Consider the following 10,303-nt stretch of genomic DNA (forward strand, 5'->3'; position numbering starts at 1 on the left):
CCTAAATAAGTGAATTCATTCAAAAACGTATCGCAAAAATAAAAACAAATAACATCTAAATAAATCGCGATATATCCAAATAGTCGGCGACATGGACACGCGAGTAAAGAGGTCAGGCTCATTACCGTGGGGTCCCGATTTCGAATCTCGCTAGATGCAGCCACTCTGATGAGTCGTAGATGACGAAACAGGTGTCAGTGGGGAATTGTATTTTAAAAACAATATATACCGCTCCCCATGCGGAGGTAGCAAATTGGTTAAAGGGAAAATTATTCCCAACTCGCTTTTAGATAAAAATGCACTTTCGTAAATAATTGAATTCATTCAAAAATGTATTGCAAAAAACAAATATATATATATATATATATATATATATATATTTCTTTTTCTATGTTATCAACGAAAGAAATGACCGAATTCGTTTGCTGGAGAAAATCGTAATTTTCATACTGATCGAAACAGCCATATCTGTAGCGCTTTTGTGTCTATTTATATGGACGTAAATATGAATAGGTATATATAACGTTATTGTTCTTTGCTTTTTACTTTTTACTTTAAAGAAAGTGAAAATAGGCGGAAAAAGTACTTAGCCAAGAACAACAACATTCAGTGATCATAATGGTTACGTTTCCAACCCGTTTCACTGACCAACTTGGACAACACGCATCATTTTTAGATCTGTTTCTGACCACAGTTCCCCAGGACTGTGTTACAAATGCCCACAGCCCACTTGGGAATGCTGATCATGTAGTGATAATAGTTGAAATCGCCCTAAACTCTAGAGCCATAACGGAAGAGACATTGTTCAAAACAACGAGATATTATAAAAAGTCTGACTGGGAAGTTATCAGGAATCCCATCAGAGACGCCCCATGGCGAAATATCTTCCTGCTGAACAGTGCGCAAATGGTTCAAAACAGCAATTAAAGCACATGTTCCCACGGGAAAATTTTATATCAAGCTCCACTCTCCCCAATGGTTTACTTCTACTTGTGCAGCTGCCATCGCGCAAATGCAGCATGCGTACCGCAAATTTAACCGACTTAAGTCCAATTTCAAACAGACAGAAGTATATAGAAGCCAGAAATAACTCTAAGAAAGAAATAGTGACAGCTAAGAGAGAATATACTGAAACCACCAAAAAACGCATCGAAGCACCGAAATTGGGTACCTGTGATTTCTGGAAAATCTACAACAGTGTAGTAAATAATCGGCAATCAACAATTCCCCCACTATCCAACAATCATGAGATTGTTTGCTCAGCAACCGAGAAGGCTAACATGCTTGCCAGTCGGTTTGCCTCCAACTCCACACTCGACTCTGCTAACCACCTCCTCCCAGACTTTCCTTTGCGGACAGACGCCACACTAGACGATCTGAAAATCACCCCTTCTCAGGTGCATGCTATCATAAAAAATCTTGACACTTCAAAAACATGTGGACCTGATCTCATCCCGGCTGTGCTATTAAAAAGTGCTCCGCCGAAGTAGTTCCGGTTCTCTCCAAAGTTTACAACAAATGCCTTAATGAATCTTGCTTTCCTGCATGCTGAAAAACTGCTTCGATAGTACCAGTTTTCAAGAATTCTGGCGAAAAACCTTACCCAGTTAATTACCGTCGGATTAGACTCCTCCCACTTTTGCTAAAATATCTGAGTCCATAATTAACCAAGCTCTAGTCCATCACCTTACGGATGCTAGACTTCTGACCGACCAACAATATGGATTTAGGCAAGCCCATTCCAAGGCAGCTGTGATCTCTGACCGTATATAGCATTCACTTGACAAAGCAGGGCAGGGTAGAGCGGTAGCTCTAGATATATCTAAGGCTTTTAACAGAGTATGGCATGAAGGTCTTCTCAGGAAAGTCAGATCATACGGTATCACTGGTAGAATACTTAACATAATTAAATCCTTCTTAGATAAGAGAAAAATCCAGGTTGTCCTCGATGGTCGTACATCCAAACAATATGATATAAATGCGGAAGTGCCTCAGGGGTCTATCCTTGGACCTCTATTATTCTTAATATTCATAAATGACCTCTCTGACAAAATTGTATTTGAGATGGGTATATATGCTGATGACACCACGCTCTATAACAGACACGACAGGAAAACAAATGAACCCATATCTAAAGAGATGGCAGAAACACTAGAGGACGACCTCCAATCTGTAGTGGAATGGGGTAAAAAATGGATGGTCACATTCAATGCTGCCAATATTTCGAAACATTTAGAAATCTTCCCCCTTCTTGGAAACATCTTCTATCGTGAAAATGGTCAACAAAAAGGCTATTCTACATTATGAATATAAAAAAGGCCGCTACATATATTAATATTCTTATTAGATTTTAATACGCCGTAATGAGGTTAACACATCGGTTCCCGCCAGATGACCGAATTAAAGCAACAATGAGCCTGGCTAGTACACATGGATGACCATCTATCAATTTTATGCGCTGTATATACCGCGCCTGGACATGGAAATTCTCAGATTCGTATCTAGAATACGTGTTTAATCCATTGGGAGAGTTGCCCCCTCAGTTTTTGTTGAAACATGCATTTAGAAAAAGAAAAACTCTGAGGTCTACTGTCTTCTCTGTCTTGTACCGACTGGGATTAACACTTGTACCAAAAAAATTTGAGATTGGTTTTGCACAAAGCCTTCACCACTATAAACAAATCATGTGTGTGGATTTCTGGACAACTTCGCTCTTATGGCCTGAAATTACAGGTGAAAGTACAGATAAGCTTAAAAATGCTCTCCCTCCCAATATTAAGAATGGCTTTCTAAATAACGTTTTATTTCAGCATAATCTCTATTCCATAATAGTAAAATACTATCCCCCTCCTTATATTAACAGAAGATAATGACGTCATCATCTGAAGTGAACACGTAAGACTATCATTCCCCCTACTCGAAAATAAGGAGGAGGTTATGCCTGGGATCTCATTAAAAACTCACCAAATCTATTAACTCACATTTCGTATAATATTAATGTTCACAATGTGGAATGGTTAACTCACTCAAACAAGACCGATGATGAGGGGAGGTTCTGTCATGATTTCTCCATTGCTTATGACCTCACTCAGATTGTTCACGAACCCACCCGTGTTCTCGATACTGACGGGCGGTATGCAAGTCTCCTAGACCTCTTTCTCACAAGTTGTCCTGAACTGTGTTCAGCTTCTGTTCTGTCTCCACTTGGATCTTCCGACCACTCAGTTGTATCAGTTAAGATAAAAATCAAATCTAATAAGTCCCCAGATGTACCTCTCCATCGTACAGCATATCGATACTCTATGGGTGACTGCGATAGCTTCTGCACATTAATATCAGATCTACCTCTGCGTTCCATGTTTAAAAAGGATGTGTCTATAGTATCATACCTGACAGAATGGTTAATTGTAGGTATAGACCGTTTCATACCCTCGATAAAATTCCAACAAAAACCTAATAGCCAGCCGTGGTTCTCTCCGGAATGTGCTGCTGCCATTGCGCACAGAAATAACTTTTTCCGTTGCTTCCAACGTAATAGATGTACTGAGACTAAAGCCGCTTTCAGAATTGCCAGCAACCACTGTAAAAAGTAATAAAGAACGCAAGAGAGTTGTATGCACAGCCCGTCAAGTCCAAAGTAGCTGAGCAGCGGCTTGGTTCCCACCAGATTTGGCAAATAGCAAACAGAACCCTGAACAGTAGCGTGTGCTCTATCATATTATATATAAATGGACCTGAGGTAATCTCGTCAGCATCAGACAAAGCCAAACTCTTTGCCAAGAACTTTGTAGCTAATTCTAACCTTTCGGACCAAGGCTACCAACCTCCAGTAATTCCTACTGTATCAAAAAACATGCTATGTGATATACAAATATTAGTACGTGATGTTGCCAAGCTAATCAAAATCCTTGATTCCAGTAAAGCAACAGACCCTGACAGTATTCCAATTACAGTACTCAAAAGACTTTAACCAAAACTTGCGCCCATCCTTACAAAACTGTTTAAACGTTGTCTTAAGGAGAATTGCATCCCGTCACCTTGAAAAATCTCATCAGTATGCCCCGTGTTTAAGAATTCAGGTGATCGCTCATCTCCCTCACAGTACAGGCCAATAAGTCTCCTGTGCGTCATGAGTAAGTTGCTGGAATCTGTGTTAAATAGAGAAGTAATCAACCATCTCAGTAAAAATAACCTTCTTAGTGAGACGCAATATGGTTTCCGTTCTGCTAGATCTACAGCAGATGTGCTTACAATTATATCTCATAAAATTAGCAAATCTCTCGGCGGAGGATACCTTTCTAGGGCAATTGCTCTTGACATATCAAAGGCCTTTGATAGAGTATGGCATAAATGTTTGCTTCACAAGAACTCCAGCTACGGTATAGCTGGAAATTTCTTCTCAGTTATTAAATCATTTCTCTCTGATAGGTTCGCAAGAGTAGTGGTTGATAAGCAAAAATCAGAAGCTCTTAGTATTAACGCTAGAGTCCCTCAGGGGTCAATCCTGGGCCCAACTCTCTTCCTGATCTATATTAATAATCTTCCAAATCACATCCTTACATTATTCGTAGACATCTATGCTGATGACACTACTATCTATGGTAGCACATCTAAGACTAAACGACCAAGTTCTCTCTGATTCTCTCTCCTCTGATCTTGAGCAAGTGGTACAATGGGGCAAAAGATGGCTTGTTACTTTTAATGCATCTAAAACTAAGCTTTTATCTTTACATCATCAACGCTCTGATCCCCATCTGCCATCAATTGAAATGATTGGCTCTCGTCTTGGGGAGGCCTCATGTTTTGACAAGCTTCTGGGCTTGACCTTTACTCCTGATTTTAAATGGAACACATACATCAAATCTGTTGCCAAGGCCGCTGGAAAAATGGTGGGATCCTTCTATCGATCCAGTAGATATCTCACTGCTGATGCAGTTCTCTATACAAGAACCAGGTACGTCCAAGGATGGAGTACTGTTGCCACATCTAGGCAGGACCTGCTAGAAAGGACTTATCCTGCCTTGATAGAGTTCAAAATAAACTTCGTAGACTTTTCTCTTCCCTGCAACCAACTTTTCACAGAAGAGATGTAGTGAGTTTGTCCTGTTTTATCGTCATTTTCATGGCAGGGGCTCGGCTGACCTCCATTCTATGGCCCCCTCTCGCCAAACTCTCACAAGAAACACCCGTCTAGCAGAAAACACTATCACTAGTTTCCCCCACTCTTTATCTGTGACTACACCAAAGCGTAGATTCCATGAGCAAAGCTTCTTTCTTAGAACTGCACGCCTATGGAATTGTCTTCCGTTTTTCTACTTTCCAGCTGACTACTAAGTTTTTGATGAGCCGTTCCATATAAGTTAACACATTTACCGAATCTCCATTACTAACGGTTACTATATTATCCAATTTCTACTGTACACTCTTTAACCCTTATCCTCGAGTGACCTCTTGGCCTTGATAAATGGTGATGCTTATGTAAAAATTTTTTTTAACTATAAGGCTTTAGAGAAACAAATGTTTATTAACTCATATTATGCCTTCCCCCTTACCTCCGTAATGTTTGGGTTTACGAATCGAACGTTTAGAGTTTCATATAGAACTGCATTATTTACATTTTAAAATATAGTCATTTTTATCTTCGAAGGTGCTTTATTCCAGTATTAAAAGTCGCCATGATAGAGCGCTGACGTCATTTCCGGTCATTAGTCAGCATTTTTTCGAAAATGTATAAAATAACATTAGCCATAGTTTTATATAGTATTTAACGTTAAAATGTCACAAAACTTTTGGAACCCCCATACAGAAAACTGGCCAGATGACGAACTTACAGGTGACTGTTCGGGCCAAAATTTCGATATTTTTCGTCCGAGAGTTTAAAGATTAAAATGATACCAAATTTGTCAATGTTGGTTGGGTCTGTCGAAAGTTTTAGGCGAACATACAAACATACATACACACTAACAGACGTTTGATATCAATATATGTATAGATTAATTCAATAATTTATTCAATTTTTATCATATTTATATGTTTTCTCATCAAATCTTTATTAAATTTGATTTTATATTACGTTTTAAATTGTCATTATATATGTTATTATATAAATATACAGGTAATTATACGCACATAGACATGCACGCATTTCTATATATACACACAAATATAATATAATAAAATATGATATAATATAATATGATATAATATAATATAATATAATATATATATATTATATGTATATATATATATATATATATATATATATATATATATATATATATATATATATATATATATATATATATATATATATATACGATATCGGGTTCAACAGAACAGAGAAGAAAAACAGGATGAAATACAAATACTCTATGAACAGAAATTTGAATAATTCAAGTAATTTATGAAGCAACCGTACCCATGTAAAATAATTTAAAATATTCCCTGGCAAATATACCCGGTGCACCAAGTACAAAACATACAAACAAATGCACTTAAATGGGCGGTTAAAATCTCAAAAAAGATCTCTCGGTTGAAATATTTGAGGTAACAGGTGAATGTCTGGAACACAGGATGATGTCGCATTTCTATTAAGATCAAAATGATAAAAAACATTAAAAAAAAGAAAAGAAACATGTGTCAACCTATTTTGTTCAGGTATCTGCAAAATCAAAGTAAAGCATTCATTTATAAATGTTTGTATATGACAATACAATGCTTTTGTGTAATACAGGGTGACCCCCCCCCAAAAAAAAAACAAAAAAAAACAAAACCTAAATGGGGGCCATCTAGAACCATATGCTGTAGAAAGGAGGGAAAATTGCAAAAGAACCTAGTGTTTTCATGTGATGTTTTGAATCTAATAAACTAGCTATGACCAAAGTTTCATTTCATTCGGACAAAACACTAAGAAACGGGGCCTAATTAGACTTGGGTCACGTTTTTTGGGGTCACCCTGTATTCTGTTTTTCTGATACGAATAACGCGTACTATATAATATATGCATAAGTAATAAAAAATATAAAATCTTAATTATTTTCAACTCTACTTTCATTGAGTGAAACGTCACAGTTTAAAAAATATATACGTAAAAAGCGGTTGAGTAGATCTAATTATAGTCGTCACGTAACGAATTTGATTACAAGTTTAAATTCAAAGAAACTGACATTGCAGGAAATTATATTTCTTTGTTGCAGAAATGAATCTTTACACATTTCAATATTTCGAATAAGTTTTATCTAATTTATATTTCAGATAAAATCAAACCCAACATTATTACAGTCGAGTTGCGCTATTAAATTCAAGAATGTGGCTTACCTGTATATTTTGACATATTTAATATAAGGATCGTACATCCTATACAGATTCCCAATATATATATATATATATATATATATATATATATATATATATATATATGTGAACGTATCTGTGTACATTTCCCTACGCAATAACTCTGTCAATTTTTAGTTACAGACTCGAAATTTTATATACAGATTACTGAGATTTGGGAAAATCGATGTGATCGGTTTTTGGACACAAATTTGGCGATTAAGGTGTCAAAGTTCAACGATTTGACCTTTGAGAACTCTACCAAACTCCTCCGACAATTTTGTGTCTACGCACTTGAAATTTTAGATATAGGTTCTTTGGACATGGATCTAACTTAATAAGTTGATTAGAGCCTAAAACAATAAATGTTAAGGAGTCAAAAAAGGGATCAAAGTAAAAAAAAATGACCTCTGCAATCTCTTCCAAATTACTCAGGAAATTTCTGGTCTAAATATTTGAAATTTTACATAAAGCGTATTCAGAGATAGGGCAAGCTTTTTCATCAGTTTGGGTCGAAAATTTTTAGTTACCAATATATAAATGTATGTATGTGCGTATGTATGTCTGTTTGCATGTCTACCTTAAACTTTCAATAGAGGCGATGGATTTTCTCAAGATTAGTATCGTCTTAAAGTTCGACCTTTCATACGATAAATATCGAAAAATTGGCTAAAAATATTAATATTTTCCCCTTCAACTAGGCACTTTTCTACAGGGGGCACTTTTTTTCGCCGATATTTTTGAAAGTTATCCTCTCCTTTAGATTGTCTAGCCTTAATTTTAAACAATGTCGCTTCCAGTCGTAACAGCATAAACGTTAGGTTTTACCCCGTTCTTTTCCTCCTTTGCGGTACGTGTTCGAGCCTGCCTACCTACTACCACCTTTTTTGTTTGCTCAACATACACATTCAAACACCCGGGCAACGCCGGACTGAAATGCTAGTATATATATAAAAGTGAAAGTGTCTGGGTGTCTGTGTACATTTCCCTACGCAATAACTCTGTCAATTTTAAGCCTACGCGGTACGTGTTCGAGCCTGTCTTCCTACTTCCACATTTTTTTTGTTTTTGTTCAACTGATACATCCAAACACCCGGGCAGCGCCGGGCCGAAATGCTAGTATATATATATATATATATATATATATATATATATATATATATATATATATAGTGCCCAAAACATCACAAGAGTTTTGAACTTAAATAGATCATTTATTTTTAATCATACATTTCTGTAATTTTAACACAATCTAGCGAAGACATTAGGTGTTTTTTTTTTAAATAAATGCAATATTCAAACAATCTTTATTCATGAAAAATATATTTTAAATGTTGCCTATTTTGTGCTTTTTCCAAAACATAATTCATAACAGATTACAGAATCTCTGGATTGCAATTTTACTCCCTTATTTCGTTCCGCGAGCTGACAGGCATCGAAACGCCAAACCCCAAACATTGAAAGAATTGAAAGAAAACATCAGGAATTGTCCACAGAAAGAAGCTACGAATTTAGAAAATTCTAAAGAAATCAGAGTAATAAACTGGATTTTACAATTAATCAAGTGGGTGAGAAATTTAAAGTATGCAAATTTACGACGATATAAAACAGGCTGGAGGCTGGCATATGATGTCAGACGTATCAAATTAAAAATTTTCGGGACTCAGTTCAAAAAGGGGAAACCGGAGTTTGGTTCACCAACTCAGTGATGAACTTGTAGGTATATAAGATACTAGTAGATATGAGAAGGAGTTAACCGTATTCGCAGCAGCATATCCGCATCTGTTTAATTATTTCATCTCATGTTATCTGGAAATTTTAGCCAGAGGAATTTCAGCATTGCAATCTTGGGAAGAGTGTTATCAGCATCATTGCGAAGGTTTCTTATTGTTGTTAACGGAAAACGGATTTATCTTGATAAAATCAAATGTGATCATCCATTTTTGGCCCAATTATATTATCTGCTGGAAGTCGTTTTCTAAGGATTCAGTAATTGCCTTTGATATGTTGGCATTCGATTTACCTTCATAGCGGAAATAGAGCGTGTGTCATGAAAATATTTCGATTTCAGATGTGATTGCATTGGGAGTTTATCGTTTATAATTATTATGAATAATATAGGATCAATTATCGATACTTGGGAAACACCCTCGTTGATGAGATTATGTTTAGTTGACAATCGAGACGGAGGCGATTTTTCTTGCAACTAAAGAAGGTCTGATTATATTAAATGATCGTCCAGAAATATCGTACGAGTTGATTACTTTGAGCAGGTTTTCATACTGAAATTTGAGTCTTACGAATATCTTGCGCTCTAGATTCACATTCATCATTCAATGTTTAGTATATACGTTCAGAGATGATCGCTAAAATATTAAAATCAGAACAGGATGCGCTAAAGTAATGTTCTAGCAAGCAAGTGGACAAGATACTGTAAAGTATCTTTTACAGTGTTTCAGGAAAACAAGGGCAGCTCAACAAATCATTTATTAGTAACTATAGCGGGTGTAATATTTATATATTACACTCAGTGTGCATATATAATTAATTAAGGACTGAACTTATGGAAAAACAGCATCTCCGGACGATGTCTTTAGCTATTTATAACTAGTTGAGTGAAACATACCCATGACTGTGTAGCGATACCTAAATGTTTATGTAAAAACAAATAAAAAAGTATATGTATGCATGTGTATGTATATGTGTGTGTGCAAAAGGGCCGTTGCAAAAGTAAAGCTGCCTATATTTTAACTGAAAAAGTTGAAGAGGATCCACAAAGAATAGCGTTGTGCCGAGCGAATTTATTTTTCTTCATCGGTACAGCCATTTTTATTTCCAGGAATCCAATTACACAACTATACTTTTGATGCACGTTCACATCGTCAATATATCTGTGACAGAGTGATGAACTTTTAATGCATAAATATACCAGTTCAGTCATTATTACAATGTACATTGCAATATCTTCTGA

The sequence above is a fragment of the Euprymna scolopes genome, chromosome 34 (genome assembly GCF_053919585.1).
Source record: "Euprymna scolopes isolate OS-2025 chromosome 34, ASM5391958v1, whole genome shotgun sequence".
Classification (NCBI taxonomy): domain Eukaryota; kingdom Metazoa; phylum Mollusca; class Cephalopoda; order Sepiida; family Sepiolidae; genus Euprymna; species Euprymna scolopes.